Genomic DNA, 20,315 nt, shown 5'->3' on the forward strand with positions numbered 1-20,315 from the left:
AAAACAATGAAAAGGAATGAAGAAAGCCTTCAGGACCTATTGGACATGATTAAAAGAAATAATCTATGTATTGTTGGAGCTCCAGGAGAAGAGAGGGGAAAAGGGGCAGAAAGCTTACATAAGAAATAATGGTTGACTGATCATCTACATTTGCTCTCTTACAACACTAAACTCTGTTTTCTACCTTTATCTCGTATCTACCTACCACTTCAGCATTTTATTAAAAATAATAATAATAGAGAAATGTGGTATCCACATATAAATCAAGTTTAAAAATCAAATGAATATTCATATTTAAACTGACTGTGTATAGTTCATAATGCATGAACAAAACCGAAAGCTTCTGTGATGACTGCCCTTGTACTGTTCACTATGTAACTTATTCACTATGTAAGAATTTGTTCTCCATGTAAGAATTTGTTTGTTATGCATCAGAAGATTGGAGACTGACGAAAATTAGGCTTGAGGTGGATTAATGATTGTGCATTGAGCATTGACTCCCCTATACAGAAATTTATTGTTGTTAACAACTATTTGATCAATAAATATGAGAGATGCCCTCACAAAATATATATATATATATATATATATAAACACACTTCCAATTGTAAAATAAATAAGTAACCAGGATGTAATGTATAGCATAAGGAATATAGTCAAAATATTGTAACAACTTGGTATGGTGATAGCTGGTACCTAGAATTATCATGTATATAAATGTTGAATCACTGTGTTGTACACCTGAAACTAATGTAATGTAATACTGTTGTCAACTACCCTTCAATAAAAAAAAAAAAAAAGAAGGTTCACTTAAAAAAAAAAAAAAAAAAAAAAGAAAAAGAAATAATGGTTGAGAACTTCCCAAAGCTGGGTAGCGATATGGACACTCAAGTTCATGAAGATGAAGGCCAGGCCACCCCAAAATTTCAGGCCTGAATGATCTTATCCAAGGCGCATAACAAAACTGCCTAAAATCAAAGACAAAGAGAGAATCTAAAGAGCAGCAAGAGAAAAGAAGCTTGTCACTTACAAGGGAATCTCCATAAAGCTATCAGTGGGTTTCTCAGTAGAAACCGTACAAGCCAGGAAAGAGCAGGATGATATATTTGAAGTGCTGAAAGAAAAACACTGCCAACCAAGAACACTTTATCTCATAAAGTTGTCCTTCAGAAATGAAGGAAAGATAAAGACTTTCCCAGACAAACAAAAGCTGTGGGAGTTCATCACCACTACACCTGCCTTATAAAAAAATGTTGACCAATAATGAGTAAGGAAATTCAATCAAAAACCTCCGAACAAGGAAAAACCCATAACCAGATGACTTCATGGATGAATTCTACCAAACATTTAAAGAAGAATTAACATCAACCCCTCTCAAAGTCTTCCAAAAAACTGAAGAGGTGGGAACATTTGCAAACTCATTTTACAAGGCCAGGATCACTCTGATACCAAAGCCAGACAAGAACATGACAAGAAAAGGAAACTGCAGGACAATATCTCTGATGAACATAGAAGCGAAAATTCTCAAAAAAAAAAAACCACCAAAAATAAAACACTAGCAAACTAAATTTAACAGCACATCAAAAGGATCAAACATCATGAGGAAGTGGGATTTATCCCTGGGCTGCAAGGATGGCTCAACAATGGAAGTCAATAAATGTGATACACCACAGTAACAGAATGGAAGAAAAATCATCTCAGTAGATGCAGAAAAAGGATTTGACAAAACTCAACATTGTTTCATGATTAAAAACTCTCAACAAATTGGTATAGAAGTAACAAAATTAATAAAATTCCTCAACATAATAAAGCCCACATACAGCAATTTCACAGTTAACATCACTTTCAAATTATAAAAGGAATAAGTTCTGGAAATCTAATATACAGCATGATGACTATAGTTAACAATTCTGTATTATATACTTGAAAGTTGCTATTGAGCAACATTTAAATGTTCTCATGATAACAACAACATGGTAATTATGTGAGTTGAAGAATGTGTTAACTAGCCTTATTGTGGTAAACATTTTGCAATATACACAAGTATTAAATCATCCTATAGTACATCTTAAACTTACATAATGTTATATCATAATGTCAATTATATCTTAATGAAGCTGGAGGAGAATAATTAAACTGCAAATTCCTCATGGAACAAAGTCTGAGTCTTATCATTCTGTTTATTTCTAGCTCAGAGCCCAGGGTTTGGTAGATCTTAGCCACAGCAGATAAAGAAACAAAATGTTATGGAATCTCAAACGATCAGTTGGTAAAAAACAAAATTTCTGAATTGAAAGAACTATTCCCTAGGAACACTCCCTAGGGACATACAAATCCTAACACCTGTGTCTGGTTCAAACTAATGTACTCTGCTGGGAATACATCTTACTAAATCATGCTTTTAAAATATTTGTTTATACTTTCTCAGCTTTTGATAATGTGGTGTAAATGAATGAGAGAATATTTTGAAATGGTCTGATTATTTATGAAAAATACTCTACTTACATAAATGTAAATTGCAGTTAATATTTTTCTACTCCACACTGAGTCCTGAGCCAGCTTTTAAAATTTCACATATAAATTTGCTCACAAACTGGTGAGCCAAATATATAAAGCAAAGGCAGTCAGCCAGGCAGATTTACATCTGGATACTCTGTAGGACTCTGGGAAAGTGTGGCAGTTTCAGAGGCAAATTTATTTGTGCAGTACAGATGTTCACGAACAGTTTGTAACACAAATTGCTATTATAGTGTGTCATCCTCATTAATTTAGAACCAGATCCGTTTTATCCAGTTACAAATGGATAAAATGTCTGTCCATTTCAGGCTTTCAATTATATATACATATGTACTAAAACATAATAGTGAACATTATATATACATACATGTACGTTTATGTGTATATCTATCTTAAAAATATATCTACTTTAACTCAGGAGATAAAATAAAGATGTGAATGACTGCAGCCCAAGGGTCTGCCTCCCTCTCTTGGAGGGAGCACTTTCTTAGGGTATTTAGGTGTTGGTATTATGTTGATCCCTGAATCAGCCCTTAAAACAGCTGTTACTTAATCCCCTCTTCTGTTTTCTGCTCATTTCATACCTGATCATTGCTGAGACTAACCTCTTATGGCCCAGAGGGTCTCCACGGAGTTGGACTCAGTCTGATGCTGTGGTGACCATCAGTATGAGTACTTTTATCTTTTGAATTATTTTAAGAGAAATCCTTATGATAGGCTTCATTAGAACAAAGAATATGGATATTATTTCTAGGGATTTTAATGCTCATTATCAAGTAGGGAACCAAAATGAATTGAGGAATAATTCGTTAAAATGTTCCGTTTACCTGTTATCTTGAGATAGACCTGAATTAAATATTACACTTGCTGTTTTTTTCTTATTTAATAGATGTGATTGGTATTTCATAACTGGATTTGTGTTATTATGATTAAGAATATTAGATTTTAATATATTTATTTGCTGATCTTGTGGTGATATACTTTCATGTACTTATTGATGAGGTTTACAAAGTATGTATTAAGTGCATATACATATATACACCTATTAATCACATTTATGATACTCATTACATATTAAATTTGTAATTTAATGTGTAATTGCATATATATAGATAGATGTATTTTTCCACTTTGTCATACTACTTGAAATTTGTTTTTCTATCAGTACTAGATTTAAAATGCATTTTATAGAAGGAATAGTCCCATTTCCTTACTCTCTTCTGTTTTTTTTATTATTTACCATCTTCTAGTAAAATGAGAGAAAATAAAATCCCTGACATGACTGTGAATAAGAGAAAAAATAATTATAAAAAGAGAAAAATTTAAAAAAAGAGAGAAAAAATAAAAAATTAAAAAGGGGGACATAACAAGTATAGCAGGGATTTAGAAAATAAAAGAATATTGTGAGCAACTTTGTGGTTAAATCAGAAAACAGACAAAATGGACAATTTCCTGCAAATACAAATGTTACTAAAAGTGACTCAAGGAAAAACAGAAAACTTCCATGTATCTAAAACCATGAAAGAATTTAAATTAAGAGTTTACAATTTACCATCAATAGGGTAGATAGATACGTAGATAAAAAGCCCACCAATTTACATGTAGCTTCTAACTCATAGCATTAAGTTTCTAGATGAAGCATCAGGAGATCATGAATTTCTAAAACTTGACCTAAGACTGATCTTATTAAAATTTGACAAAGTTCTGTGATGCCTCTCTTCTCTAGTGCCCTAATGCTACAGATTGAATATTTGTGTCTCCCCAAATTCATAGGTTGAACCCTAATGTGACAGTATGAAAAGGAGGGACCTCTGGGAGGTGGCTAGGTCATGAGGGTAGAGTCCTCACGAATAGAATTAGTGCCCTTATAACAGAGGCCCCAGAGAGATCTCTCACCTTTTTCTCCATGTGAGGATACAGCAAAAACAGATGGCCGTCTGAGGACCAGGAGGAGGCCGTCACCACACACTGAACCTGCCAGTGCCTCTGTCTTGAACTTCCCAGCTTCCAGAACTGTAAGAAATAAATGTTTATTGTTTATAAGCCACCATTTTTTTCCTTATAGCAGCCTGAATAAACAAAAACACCTAAGCATGTGCATATTCTGTGTAATGGTTAATCCAGGGTTCTTTATCTGCAATAGATTAACCTAGATTAATGTTTTAATACTATTCATGTTACATGCCATGCTATGCACTAAAAGTTTATGTCTCCCCAAAATTCATATGTTGAAATCCTAATCGCCAAAGTATGACATTTGTAGTAGGGCCTTTGGAAGTAATTAGGTAGTGAGGGTGGAGCCCTCAAAAATGAGATTGGTGCTCTTATGAAAAGAGACATGAGAGAGACTGTCTCTCTCTCTGCAAGTGAGATACAGCAAGAAGGTGGCCATTGTGAACCAGGAAGAGGGCACGACTTCACCATGCTGGCACCCTCACGTCAGACTTCCAGCCTCTGGAACCATGAGAAATAAATGTTTGTCGGTTCAGCCACCCAGTCTGTGGTATTCTGTTACAGCAGCCTGAATACAGTAAGACACTCTACTACACAAATATGAGTATACAGAATTCAATCCTTCTGACGAATGTCCATTTTCTGAATTATATTTACTTTTATAATTAAAATAGTCAAGAAATTCAACTGGAGAAGGGTACTCAAGTTCTAGCCTAGATAATGTGTAATTAATTTATTGAGGGTTTTTCTTACTGTTCTGTTGAACTATGCATCAGGATGTTTTCAATTGGAAGTATTAGAAAAAGCATCCAAACCAATTTGCCTCAGACAATGTAACATTGACTAGCTGGCATTTACACAAAGTCCAGAGACGGAGCAGCTCCCAGGATTGGTTGGCTGAGCAGATCAACTGTGTCTTCAAGAACACAGGCTCTTCCCATCGCCTTGCTCTGTGACCACAGGGTCTGAGTCATTCCATGTCTGATTCCCCTCTGGCTTGTGGGACAGCTGCCAGTTACAATAAGGCCCTGCTACTTCTCTATTTACATCCAATAGATGGGAGAAACCACCTCTTCCTAAGCGACCAAATAGAAGTCTGTATCTTCAGTCTTTGGGGGCCAATTTACATCCCCCAAGGACTAGGTCCTTGAAGCAATAGCTGGCTTCCTAACCAGGGTCCATCAGCGGAGCTCAGGTCAGTTCCCCAAAGCCCACTGCTGCCACTCAACGGGAAGGGGAGTGAATGTTGAGGGCCGAAACACTCTCTCTACTATGAAAGATTTGCTCAGAAAACACATTTTTACTGGTGCTCCTTGTTTGTACATTCATTCTGGGGTTTGCTAAGATAAAAGGAATTATAGGAATTACAGTGTTTTTTCCAGTTAGTGTCTGAAGTACATCTTTGCAAAGGTTATGTGCCAGTCTGAGAATTCAGGCAATTTATAAACTATCAAGACTTAAACACAAATAAAAAGCGTAAACTGACTTTTTTCAACCTAATTGGGAAAAAATGTTGGTTGTCACATAAATAATTTTAAGCCAAAAGTTGTAGCTAAATATTAAGGGTAATGAATATGTCCAAAGACACACAAGAGAGATTCCCATGAGAACCCAAGTTTGCCCTACACCACAGCTGCCGGGCTTCAATAGTAAGACATAAAATCCATTAGAAAGCATCAATGTTCTTTGTCTGCAGGAAGTTTATTTATCAGTGTGATAGCATCCACATGTATAAAATACACATCACTTTCTTTCTTGAAAATTTGAATGAGGAAGTGATACATGCACATTGTAACTAAACTCTACTAACATCAATTAAATAGACAGTTAAAAACCAAATGTAAGTCTCTTTCTCACTCAGTTTCCCCAGAGTCACTTTTCTTAGTCTGAGGAGATAGATTTCTTGTGTCCTTCCCCAAATATTCTATAGATATGGAAACATCCCTTTCAATGGGAACACACGCTGCACACAGATCTGGATCCTGTTCATTTTCATGTAACAATATATTCACACACAGTGGCTTAAATTCTGAATAGCTGTGTGAATAGCTTAAAGTAGGAGGGCGGGCAGCATTTAGTTTAGATGAAGAATGGTGCAGACACGCGTTCTCCAAGGCTTAGGCAGGGAAGGTGCACCGAGGCACAGGAGGCCTAGAGGAAAGCTCACAGCACCTGAACTGAGGGGAGTGATCTGCCAACAGGGGTAAAAGTGACCAAATACAGGAGGCTGGGGCCTCAGAGATTGCCTAAGGTTGATCTTTAATCTTTCAACAAGTTAGAGATAAACTGAAACATTTTACCATGCTTCTGAAAAAAAAAAGAGTTTTTCATTTGAATTACAAAGATTTTTTTTCTGCTTGTGTACTTGGCTTCTGAATGGGCCATTCTCAGCAAAAAAGCCTTACAATCCAGTGTCTTCCTTTAGTGAATCGCTGTATTTAAGATTCTCAAATTCACCACCAGATGGACCTCTTTGATATTTTGTCTTCCAAGAAAGAATGTTTTATATTCAGTGAGGTCTTCTAACAAGGATTCAGACCACTGATCTTAAAACAAGATTTGAGTTTTTTAAAATTGAAAATTCATTTCACAAAAAATTAGAAAAAAATGTACTCATACACTTAAATAATGAATAAAATGTACTTATACACTTAAATAATGTTAATAATTTAGACCACTGACCTTTTTTCCTTTTTTTAAATTGCAATCTTACGATGGTTTCAAATACACAACACAGTGGGTCAACGTCGGCCCATATTGTCAAGTCTTCACCCCTCCAGTGAGGTCACTGCCCATCAACGTAGTGAGATGTGACAGAATCAGTAACTGTACTCTCTGAGCTGTACTAGTTACCAGCCTATGTTGTCATTGCGGATTACTGGGCCCCTTAACCCCCTTCTCCATCCCCCCTCCCCTCCCCAGCCCTTCCCCTTTGGTAACCGCTAGTCCCTTCTCAGTTAGACAACTGATCTTAAAATAATGAATAAAATGTACTCATACACTTAAAAAACATTCATAAAAACAAACACCTGTATGTTTAACCTCCGGGCTTTATAAAACACAACCCAGTAAATCTTTTAAGTCAACCACATTCCCTCTCTGATTTTCTCCCTCTCCTTCCCCTCCAGATGAAACCGTTATTCTGAATTATAAATTACCAGCTACTTTAACAAAGATTTTTACAATATATGGTGTATCCAGGTCTTAAAACTTAAATAAAAGAACTCATATATGTATTTTTTGATGTTTTTCTCATGCAACATTCTACTTCTAAAATTCATCCCTGTTGATATGAATAGTTCTATGCATTTTTTAAAAATTGCTCATTATATTGGGGGGTTGTATAAGTAGACTAAAATTCATTTACCCACTTTACTGATTTTGGACTTGCCTTTTTTGATTCAACACTATAATGTCAAGATTTTCATGTTCATTTGTGCAGCTAAAATTGAACATGGACCAAACACTCTCTCTCTATAATATGTATCTAATAAATCCAGTATCGATCTTGGGAGTCTGACCATTTTTTTCTGCTGACTTATTTATTTGGATTTGTTTGTGTGTTACAGTAATTAAAAAAAAAATCGTAAGTGCATGAGTGCATGATGTTCCCTTGGTGGAAATTCTCTTAAAATTATGTTTTGTTTTTGTTTTTTTCCCTCCATGCTAATACATCTTTAGCCACAAGGAGCTCTGCGCTTCTCTCATCTGGAAATCATTTCACCCATTGCTCTGTTGCGCTAATCATCTCTGCGGCGAGGCAAATATTCTTTCTTTGCAGCAGGGAAATCTATGGTTTGTTTTCTTCTCCAATGATGAATCTGCTGGAAAGCCTGGTGGCAAAGCCATTGCCACTGGCGTCTTTCACATAAGCCACAGCAAGAGCCAGGCTGTTTCTCTGTTGGTGGTCACAACCATCTGTCCCGGGTTAGCACTTTCAGTGAATACGCGCAGGCAGCAGAACCTGATGAAATGGCCGATTGACTTGGTTAAGTCCAAATCAGTCTAGAAGATGTCAGTCTGGGTGGTGCCCACAAAGACCTTTCTCATTTCACAGAACTTATAGTTGGCCTCCTCAGACGTAAGTTGGTGAACAGCAAAGTGACCTCTGAAATTTTCATCACTCTTGTCATTGTTGATGACACCCCTGAAACTGGCAGGGTATCCCAAATCAGTGTGCAGGCTGCCATCAGTCCTAAGGGACCACTCTGTGCATATCTCTATTTTCTCTCCTGACAGCACCTGTCTGTTCCTTACTAAAATGATGAAAGGGAGCCACTTGTTGAGTCCTATGAATGCAGGAAAGGCAAAAACTTTAGTTAGTATGTCCACCGTCCAATGTCTGGAGCTGCTACATACTTCAGGACCGTGAGTCATGACTGTTCTAGGCACAGAAAGGGCTGAAATCGATGTTTAATGTGAATTATGGAGAGATTTCCTTTGCTTTTGCCAGGTATATAGGAGCAATTAACAGCCTATGGTTACTTTAAAATGAAATCTTGGCTTGGTGGTTTTGAGACCAGGTAGGAAGCATGAGCTATGTCTCCAAACCAGCATGAGTGTGGGCTTATGGATCAAAATTCTCAGAGGAGATTCTGTCTTCTTTCTTTTTCCCTCTCATGCTAGAGCCAGGCCCAAACAGGTAAGTCTCCCTTTGAGTGGTCAGTTTATGTGTCAACCTTTTCTAGAGTTCTGACTTATGCTAGAATCTGACTTTTGTTGGAGCCTGACTTTGTCTCCTACCCATTAGAAACCATTAATATCTCATTTACAGGACTTCCAACTTTAGTCACAGGACATTGTGACCTCTACCCCAACAATAACAACAAACCAGATAAACTACAAAGTCATCATTTTTTAAACCCACCAGAGACCTGAGGACAGAAATAAACCTAACTAAACTAAAATCCAGAACTAAAATCTAGAAAGTGAAGAGCTCTATTCTTAGGAACATATATGTTTACAATTGTTATGTCTTCTGAGGGATTAGCCCTTTCATCAGTATATATTGTCCTTTGTCTCCAGTGACAATTTTTGTGTTACAGTCTAATTTGTCTGATATTGGTATAGCCACTCCAGCTCTTTTTGTCATTGTTTGCGTGGTATATCTTTTTTTCTCCATCCTTTTATTTTCAAACTATTTATGTCCTTTAATATGTGTCTTTTTTGAACAGCATATAATTGTGTGATTTTTTTTCAAATACAGTCTTCCAATTTCTGCCTTTGGAGTATTTAATCCATTTATATTTGACATAATTACTAATAAGACAAGATGTACATCTGTTGTTTTGCTATTTTTCCTATATGTCTTATGTCTTTTTGTCTCTCTATTCCTTCATTAATCTTCTTTTGTGTAGATATTTCATAGTATATCATTTTAATTGTCTTGTTTCTTTTACTTATCTATTTCTCCAATAACCTTCTTTTGTGTAGATATTTCATAGTATGCCATTTTAATTGTCTTGTCATTTCTTTTACTACTTTTAAAAATTACTTCCTTAGTGGTAACCCTGGGCATTATAATTGACATCTTAATTTGTAGAGCCCTAGCTCAGAGTAATACCAGCTTAATTTTAATATATAAAAACAACTTTGTGCTTATATAGCTCTATTCCTTGTCCCCTTCTTTGTGCTATTACAATAATATAAATAACATCTTTATACATTGACTATTAATCAACACAGACCTATAATTTTGGCTTTTTTGCAGTTATCTTCTAAGTCATATAAGAGAAAAAGTGTTACAAGCAAAAACTATGTGTATACTGTCTTCTATATTTACCTATATAGTTGCCTTTACTGGTGCTTTTTATTTCTTCATGTCTATTTGAATTGATCTCTAGTGTCTTCTTATTTTTTGCCTGAAGCACTCCCTTTAGTACTATTTGTAGGGCAGGTCTGCTAGCAACAAATTCTCTCATTTTCTGTTTATCTGGGAATGTCTTCATTTCTTCTTCATTTTGGAAGTGCCATTTGCTGGATATAGCATTATTGGTTAACATTCTTTTTACTTTAAGCACCCTAAGTGTGCCATCCTACTCCCCTCCAGCCTGTGTGGTTTCAGATGAGAAATCAGCTGTTAATCTTGTTGACGATTCTTCATAAATGGTGAGTTGCTTATCTTGCTGATTTCAAGATCTTCTGTATTTGGCTTCTCAAAATCAGATTATGATGTATCCTGATATGAATCTGTTTGAGTTGATCTTATGTGGAGTTTGTTGAGCTTCTTAGATTTGTAGATTAATGTGTTCCATCAAATTTTGGAGATTTTCAGTCATTATTTTTTACAAATATTCTTTCTTTCTCCTTCTTTCTCTCTTCCCCTCTCTACACAGTAAAGAGGTTAAGGAAGATAGTTTCTCATCAATACCCACAGGCTTTTCCTCTGATCCGAGAGCTGAGAGTTACACATTACCAGATTGAAGAAAGTTAATACACTATAAACATTCTATTTTAGTTATTAATGTTATTTTTTCTGAAAGATAAAACAAGGAAGAATTGCAATAAATGAATTTGTCATTTAGATAACTAATCTTCATTCTCATTCAACATTTATTATTTATTCATTGATACAGTACAAAGTATTCCATGGTGTGTAAACTGCAGAGTGAGGTAGCCAAGGGCTCTATTTGGTTAATAATAGATTGTTTGGAAGTGGGCACACAAAGTTCAAAGAGTCATGAATAATGTTCAAACCCTTCTTTGGGACAGAAATTTCAATGAATTGCAAGGGCCAGCCTAATCTAAAACAAAATTGCTTTCTAGTTGGCCCTTTAATGCTATGGCTGCATAAAAACTCAAGTCAATGAGACTTAAAAATAGCATCCAGGACTAATTTATATGAGAATTAGGAAAAGATAAAAATATATCTTCAGGCAAAAAGGACTCTTCTTGTGAAAAAACCTGGTGAAAATACTTCAGATCTTGCCTTAGCATGATTAAGCCATAGTCATAAAATGGATGTAGGTCTAAGATGGGGTACTTTGCAGAAATCCCCAAAAGTGTCCATTATAGTCTCCTTGTTGTCTGTGCAACATACACATAAACAGATATGAAATTCCTCAAACTTCCCCTAAGAATTCACGAATCCTGACTCTGTGGGGAACATACAATTTCCGCATCTATTTTTCTTGATCTGTTTACCATATAGATTTTTAAATGTCTTCCGTCTAAGAAATACATTTCAGATCCCTCAAATAAGCACAAATATCAATGGTTGAAGGAAAACAAGTAAATAGCAAACGTATAGGAATAATAGTCCCGAACATGTATCGTCTTCAGGACACAAATATTAAGTTAATAATAGGACTGGTGAAACTTGTGGTCATTAATTTGTTGACTTGACTTTGTGACAATGGAATAATTTGGTGAGCTAACATGGCCAACACAGTTTCTACCTGTGAGAAAGAATTTCTCATAATACAGCCCCTTTCAAGTATTGATTTTGTATTAGCATTGACTATTCAGTGGCGAGTAGTGAAACACAATTTGAACTAGTGCCAATCCCTAGATCCAGGGAACACTCACATTGCACATACTCAGAAAGACTTCCAGGAGGAACATTTTACAGATAATCTCATAGTTTCATACTACATGCTTTGTCTGCAGAATGTCAATGCAATGTGCTACTATGTTTCTCATACCTCAGGGAAAGTAATGAAAAGAGTTCCTTCAACTTTTGCTTGCACAAAGACAGGCACACATTAGGGAACTAGCCCTGAATATCGTTTAGGTTCAAGATAGAATCTACTGAGCCCAGTTTGAAAAAGACATATGCACCCCTATGTTTATTGCAGCACTATTTACAATAGCCAAGACACGGAAGCAACCTAAGTGTCCATTAGTAGATGAATGGATAAAGAAGATGTGGCACATATACACAATGGAATATTATTCAGCCATAAGAAGAAAACAAATCCTACCATTTGCAACAACATGGATGGAGCTAGAGGGTATTATGCTCAGTAAAATAAGCCAGGCGGAGAAAGACAAGTTCAAATGATTTCACTCATCTGTGGAGTATAAGAACAAAGAAAAAACTGAAGGAACAAAACAGCAGCAGAATCACAGACTCCAAGAATGGACTAACAGTTACCAAAGGGAAAGGGACTGGGGAGGGTGGTGGGAAGGGAGGGATAAGGGGGGAAAATGGGGATTATGATTAACACACATAAAGTAGGTGGGGGGCAGGCACGGGGAGGGCAGTACAGCACAGAGAAGACAAGTAGTGACTCTACAGCATCTTACTACGCTGATGGACAGTGACTATAATGGGGTATGTGGTGGGGACTTGATAATAGGGGAAGTCTAGTAACCATAATGTTGCTCATGTAATTGTATATTAATGATACCAAAAAAAAAGATAGAATCTACAGAATAACTGCATGCATACAAATTGATACAATGTGAATAACTTTTTTCCACTAGATGCTTTCAATATTGCTACAGTCTAACTATTTCCAATATGTTCATTTGGGATTTTTGTATTTGTTATTACTTATTACAATCTTTATAATGCTCCTAGTCCATTGTGACCTAACACAATCCCACAAAACTAACCAAAGAAAGGATTCATTGTTGGCATTCCCCTAAATATGTTCTTCAGATACTAGGGGGCAAACCAGAGTAGTTAACAATGTTAGGAAATGTTGGCTTAAGAAAAATGATGGTTCTTTATTGTAGGTTTTCTCAGGCTTGTAAATACAACTACACATACTATAATTCTCTAAGAGTGAGTTAGAGTTTTCAGATTTTCTCAAATGTAATTGGCTGTAGAATCCTTTATGGACAAGTCATGTCATAGCACCAGCATCCCATGGAATATTTTGGGAAATGTATATTTATGCAAAATGCTGGGGTCTGTTGTCAACTGAGGACCATTTCCTTCATCCTTTCGTGCTGTCAGCTGAAGGACCCGTGAGCATGGTTGAGAAGCCTTCTCCCCATTCTTGCCTCCAATGTTCTCCAGCAGTGTCTCAGTGGAATGTGCTGTATTGATGGAGGCATCACCACTTTTCCTGAAAAATTTAGAAGTGTATGCATTATATATTTCCAAAAATCCTTTGCCAGGGAGGGTTTTGGCTTAAATTCCACCAATACAAGGTACTTGTATGACATTTGAAAAATAGTAGAGTTATGGAAGCCATTATTCACGAGCTCTGGCAGGTAGACTTGTGGGCAGAAGACAGATATAAGGTTTGTACCAGCTTCCAGGCAAGCTCTTGTGAATTTCCTGCCGATACCAACTTTCTACGATTCTACATTCTTTACTTCTCTAGAAGATTACAGCCATTCTCTCTGACCTTCACTCCCTCCAGGTCTTCCTGTAATTTTTTTAGGCATCCAAATACATTTTGATTTCCTGCCTGAATACTAACTAATAAAGAATTCGGTGTTGGTATTGGTTCTAGGAAACAGATCCCCAAGAACTGAAGATCATCTAGAATTGGTTTCTTACCAGGTTCCACATGTAATCAGTGATGACCTCACTAGTGGAAAATGAAACATTAGTAATCCATGGCATTCATTGAAAAATAACTACTTAAAAATCATTACCCATAGCTGAAGCAATAGAACTTTAAGGTGGAAATGAGAACTACAGTAACTGTGGGGGTGGGCTAGCTGCTTCAGACTATGCTGAGGTCTCGTAAAAGTAAAATGACAACCTGAGGGTTTTAAAATCATGGGTCAAAGCATTGTTAGTGAACCGGAGAATGCTAGGTGTCTTCTAAAAAGTCTCTTACCTCTTGATATATCCAAAAAACAAAACAAAACCAGATTTAAATTGTGATACTAAGGCTTGTAGAATTACAGTATACATTATGGTCACAGCCCTGTCAAGTCTCTTTTGTAAAGATGTGGGTGTTAATTGAAAAAGAGTGGGATTTTAAATAGTGAAATGATGACATTCGTGTGCATTCCAATGATGCTGAGAACCTGAGCGGTCCTCCCTTCCAGTGGAGTTAGCCTGGTCTTTCCATCTGAGGTTAGCCTCCCGGACTTGAAGAGCCTGTAAGTTTCTCCCTTAAAGCGGATTCTGATTCTCCTCAAATGCACCACCTCTCATGTAACTAGAGTTATACCCTATCATCATTGAGGGCAGCAATTGGCTTTTTTCTATTCTTAAAGAGCCACATAATTAATAATTTAGCCTTGCCAGCCATATAGTCTCTGTCACAGGGACTCAATCTGTGGTGTTGCAAAGGCAGATACAAGTACCATGCTTTAAAAAATGGGCAGAGTTGTATCCTGGTAAAACATTATTGACAAAAATAGATGGTCAGCTCACAAGCCCTACTTGGCTTCCCTCTGCTCTACCACAATGTGTACAAGGACTGAGCTAGGAAGAGATAACCTGTATACCAAAAAGATTGCAGATTTTGCCAATTTATATAAACAAAAATCTGAGAATGAATTAGAAGAGCAGTAGACCAGGTAGGATTTACTGATAAGGGCAAACTGTCAGAGATTTTGCTCTTAATGTTTAGCCTGAGCAGCGGGAGAGGCACCTACTCCAGCTTTAACTCATCGCTATCACCAGTTACTTGAGGAAGAAAAAATGTGGAATGAGTTTAGAGATGATGAAGCCAGAAGCTGATGGCTGTAGCATTACAGCTGTGCTCTGGGGGGTCCCGGAGTGACAGTGAGGAAAAGGGGTGTGCCCAGTGGGGGCATTCACCTAGTGAGGCTGTACCTCCAGTTGTTCAGTCTGCCCAGAAAGAGACGCGTGTACAGATTTGTGGGCAGGGGCTAACACTTTGGCCATATTTTCAAGGACTTAGAAGGAACTAGGTTGGCGAACCAGTGACAAGGGGGGGGTTAGAAATAAACTTCCAGGATGGACACAGTGTATGAGGACATTTGACTCTTATGTGAATTCATAGATTATTCATTGTTGCAGCTTTCAATACTTAGGTGATCAGGATGTCCTATCCTCAGGTTATTAGTCAGCCTCTTTCCATGGCCATCCCAGTATTTGCTCAACAAGTTTAAAGCAGGCTGGGACAGACTGAGGTTTTTGCCTGAGATCATCAACGTGGGGGGTCTAGCTAAGCCACTGGTAAACACCCAACCATTAACAGAAATAAATGCTGAGTTCCTAATACAGCGTAACTCCTTTGTGGAAAGAGCTATCCACTAGGTGACAGGTTAACTGCCTTGATTCCCTCTCATCTTGGAAAGGACAGCAGTTTGTTTCCACTGCAAGATGCTTACACTGTATGGACGTGTGAAGTTTTCCCTGGCCAGGGCACTTCTGCCAGCAACACCACGAACAAATTTACAGATTGTATCACCATCATTATGTCTCATACACTACAGCTTCTGAAGGAATTCATTTTACATTAAAAGATGTGATCACGCCCACAGAATTCATGCGCCCCATCACCACAAAGCAGAACAGCAGAATGATCTGTTGAAGATCCAATTATAGCTAAATAGATTCAACTCAGTTCAAATTCAGGAACAGCATCTTGAAGGGCGGATGGGCTCGCATATAAAATGTAATACATGTTCTAAGCCAGCAACAATTTATAATACTGTTTCTCCCACAACCAGAATATAATTTTTTCTTTCTCCCTTTTCCTACTTTTCTGTATAAGTCATAATGGCGAATATTTAATTTTTAATTTTAGGTCACATGATATCAAAGGATGATTGTGATTGTACTAGACAAAGAATGATCACTACACAGATATACCTACAGTGACTCATGAAATGTTGAATCTCTCTCTTTGGGGAGAGGGTGGATATGTTTTCCTGAAGAAGGGATTGCTGCATTATATTATGCAGAAATGGGATGTTTCTGCTGTTACTTTCATATGGAAGATAAATACGGGCAGCAGGGATTGTAAGGATGTTGGTTAACAGATGATTGGACTGTGCTGTATCGCCTGGTGTTGACTCAACACTATCCCGACCCCTTTCTATCCTTTCCTCTTTGAGGGGCTGGAAGAAGAGCAACTATGTTTTCAAGAATCTCTTGCCAATAAGGTTCTGGATTAGGAAAGTAGATGAAAAGTATAAACTACTATTTCTCCTCTCACGAAGGCAGGTGTATTGGTAAAAGGCAGATGTGAAGTTCGCCACAGCTTTAGGATGAACTTCTGCAAATTATCGGATTCAATGCTGCAGGCAGCTGAGATCACTGGCAACTGTTAGGATTCTCCACTTCCTGAGTTTCTGAAAGGCAGCACCAGTTATCTCTTGATTTTCACCCCCTCTCCTCTTCCAGTGATTTTATAAGCATTAATTCACTGTACTAAAGCCGGTGTTGTTAAGATACTTAGAGTGGTTTGTGTTTTCCTGAATGAACTGTGACAGACATATGCAATAAAACATCCATGATGCATATACCTGCTTAGCAATCATAGTATATGACTAAAATGATTTAATTTCTAGGTCCATATTTCAAATACAGGCTTGTCTTCTAGGTATTATACCTGAAATATGGATCTGAAGGGCTGAGAATAATGACCTCATTCAGGGTTTTGCACCATCAGCACAACTGGCATATTGGGTTGAATAATCCTTTGTTGTGGGGGGCTGTCTTGTGCATTGTACAGGAGCTTTAGCAGCATCTCTGGGCTCTACTCACTAGATGCCATTTGCACTGCCTCCCTCCCTTCCCAATTGTGACAGAGTAAAATGTTTCCAGATATTTCAAATGTCCCCAAGGCAGCAAAATTGCCCTTTAGTTAAAAACTACTGGTATATAGGAACTCTCTGCACTGCTTTTGCAAATTTTCTGTAAGTCTAAAATTATTCCAAAATAAAAAGTTTAAAAAAGAAATCTTCCCACCCAAGCTCCAGGCACAGATGGCTTCACTAGTAAAGTCTTCCAACTATGTCAGGAAGAAACAACACCAATCTTACACAAACTCTTCAAAGACTAGTAAAAGAAGGAATATTTTTCAACTCATTTTATGAGGTTACCATCAGCTTCATGCTCAAATCTGTCCAAGGGATTCTAGGAAAGGAAAATTACAAGGCAATCTCACTCAAACAGATGCAAAAATCCTCAACAAATATTAACAAAATGATCCTAGCCAGCTTTCAAAGATGATATCAAGGTCCAGTTAGGTTCAAGAATGTGGAGCTGGGTTAATACTGAAAATGTAGTCAATGGAAATTTACCACATCAACAGAACAAAGGAGAAGAATCATGTGGTCATTGCCATACATGCAAAAAAAGGATTTGATGAGTTTTTCAAAATCATTTTGTAATAAAGTCTTTTTGGAAACCAGGATTACAAAGGAATTCTTTCATCTGATCATAAGTGTCTGCAAAACAGGATAGCAAACATGGCATCTGAGGTAAAAGACTGAAAGCTTAACCCCTGAGATCAGGATCAAAGCAGAAACATTCACTATCAATAATTCTATTCAATATTGTACCAGAGGTCCCAGCCAGTGTAGTGAGGAAAGACAAAAAATAAGCGGATTCAAAATATGCATATAATTGTTCATATGACAAGACTGCATATGGAAAAGTCAACAGGTTTCTAGGAAACTATTAGAATGAATGAATGCATTTAGCAAGACTGCTGTATACAAGATCAGTATACAGTAGTATATAGTATTTCTACATACCAACAACCAATTAGAAGATGAAAATGTAAGAGTAATACAATTTACTAGTTGTATTTATCCAAAGGAATTGAAAACTTATATCCACACAAAAATCTGGACACAGATGTTTATATGTCCATAGAAGCTTTATTTGTAATTAGCAAAACTTGGTAGCAACCAAGATGTCCCTCAGTAGGGGAGTGGATAAACCGTGATACATCCAGACAATGGGATATTATTCAGTGCTGAAAAGAAATGAGCTATCAAGCTAAGAAAAGACACGGAGGAACTTTAAAATGCTTATTACTAAGTGAAAGTAGTATGAAAAAGGGTGCATACAATATGATTCTAATTACATAACATTCTGGAAAAGGAAACAGTGAATACAGTGGAACAATCAGTGCTTGCCATGGGGGTGGAAGGTAGGTAGTAAGGTGGGAAGGGATGCATAGGTGACCCCAGAGGACTTTTTTGGGCAGTGTGACTCTCTGTATAATTCTGTAATGGTGGATACATGTCATTATACATTTGTCCAAACCCACAGAATGTACACCACCAAAAGTGAACTCTAATGCAAACCAGACTTTAGGTGATTGTGATGTGTAGGTTCATAAAATATAACAAATGTACCACTCTGGTGGGGATACTGATAATGGGGGAGGCTATGCATACTTAGGGGCAGGGTATATAAGGGAAATCTCTGTATCTTCGTCTTTAATTCTGCTGTGAAACTAAAACTGCTCTAAAAAAAGTCTTTAAAAAAAGAAAAGTAATTTCAAAGACATCAAACATCTAGGAAGGAATCCAGTGAAAATGGCAAGATTTATACAAAGATTATTTATCATTACTGAAAGAAATTAAAGGATACCTAAAAATAATGGAGAGGAATACCATGTGAGTTTAAAGAATCAACGTTGTGAACATATCAAGTTACTCCATGTCAATCTATGGACCCATGACAATCACAATCAAAATGCCAGAAGGATTTTTTTTTTGTTAAAATTGACAATTTGATTATAAGATTTATACAGAAAAGCCAAGGGCCAGAATAGCCAAGATGATCTTTAAAGAGAAGAACAAAGTTGTAGGGTTTATAATGCTGGGCATCAGGCTTTATTATAAACCTTCAGGAATAAAGACAATGTGGTTTTGGTGCAAGAATAGTTGGAAAGAGCTATTAAACAGATTATAGAGTATAGAAAGAGACCTCATCTATATGGACATTTGGATTGTTGACAGAATGGCACAGCAGAGCAATGACTAATAGAGTCTTATACCATAGATAAAAATCAATTTGGGTTAGATTATAGATCTAAATGCAAAAACTAAGACAATGTTTTTAGAAGACAATATAGGATGACTTTTTGACTTTGGAATAGACAAAGATTTCTCAAGTAGGATCCAAAGAACACCAAATATAAAAGAAAGATTGATAATTTGACTACATTAAAACTAAAATTTGAAATAGCATAAAAATCACCAAATACCTAGGAATAAATCAAACAAAAAGTACATGTCAAAAGACCCTAATAATACAAAATTCAAGCTACAGTTGGAAGAAGATATCTGCAGTACATACAAATGACAAATTATGCATCTAGAATTTATAAAGAATGCCTACAAAGAAATTTTTTAACACGGACAGTTCGATAGATAAATATAGTGGGCAAAATGCCAGAATAGAGACATCAACACAGTGGACATTCAAATCACCAATAAATATGAAAACATGCTCAAAATTGTTAGTCCAGAAGGCAGTTCAAATTAAAACCAATATTTGTATAACATACTCTCACATGCCCACAAGAACAGTGAAATTTAAAAAGACTGATAATATTGCACTGGGTATTACAAGAAAATCTGAAGCAACCATAACTTCCATATCCTGCTGGTGTGATTGGCACAAGAACAGCCAAATTTATCCTGCTGGAGGCCATGTAACTGGCATAAACATTTTGAAAAATTGTTTGACAGTATGTACTCCAACTGAACAGAGGTAAAACCTGAGACCCAGCTCTTCTGCTCCTAGATACATACAAAACAAATGCATACTTCACGCAAGAACGTCCTTTACAGCATTATCTGTAAGAGCCCAAACTGGAAACATCCTAAATGTCTATCAACAGTATAACGGATAAATATGGTATAGTCCCCTAGCAGGAGACTACACAGGAATAAAAATAAAATGTCGTATGCTACAGATGACAATACATATTAACTCACCAAGACAATGTCAAATGAATGATATAAAAGGCAAAAGAATTATTCTGATCATA

The 20,315-nt window shown here is 36.7% G+C and overlaps 1 long non-coding RNA gene across 1 annotated transcript in view; it reads right to left on the reverse strand.

Annotated features, from left to right (window-relative positions):
* The window catches only part of LOC118913564 (uncharacterized), a 60,864-nt gene extending 44,750 nt beyond the window's left edge, over positions 1-16,114 (reverse strand). The window contains exons 1-2 of the long non-coding RNA XR_005025252.2: positions 15,685-16,114; positions 4,414-4,530 (exon numbers count right to left, since the gene is read on the reverse strand). This is a non-coding gene — a long non-coding RNA (uncharacterized LOC118913564). The remainder of the gene's footprint in view (positions 1-4,413; positions 4,531-15,684) is intronic.
* Between the last annotated feature and the right edge of the window lie 4,201 nt (positions 16,115-20,315).

This window comes from Manis pentadactyla, chromosome 13 (assembly GCF_030020395.1).
Source record: "Manis pentadactyla isolate mManPen7 chromosome 13, mManPen7.hap1, whole genome shotgun sequence".
In the NCBI taxonomy this organism is placed as follows: domain Eukaryota; kingdom Metazoa; phylum Chordata; class Mammalia; order Pholidota; family Manidae; genus Manis; species Manis pentadactyla.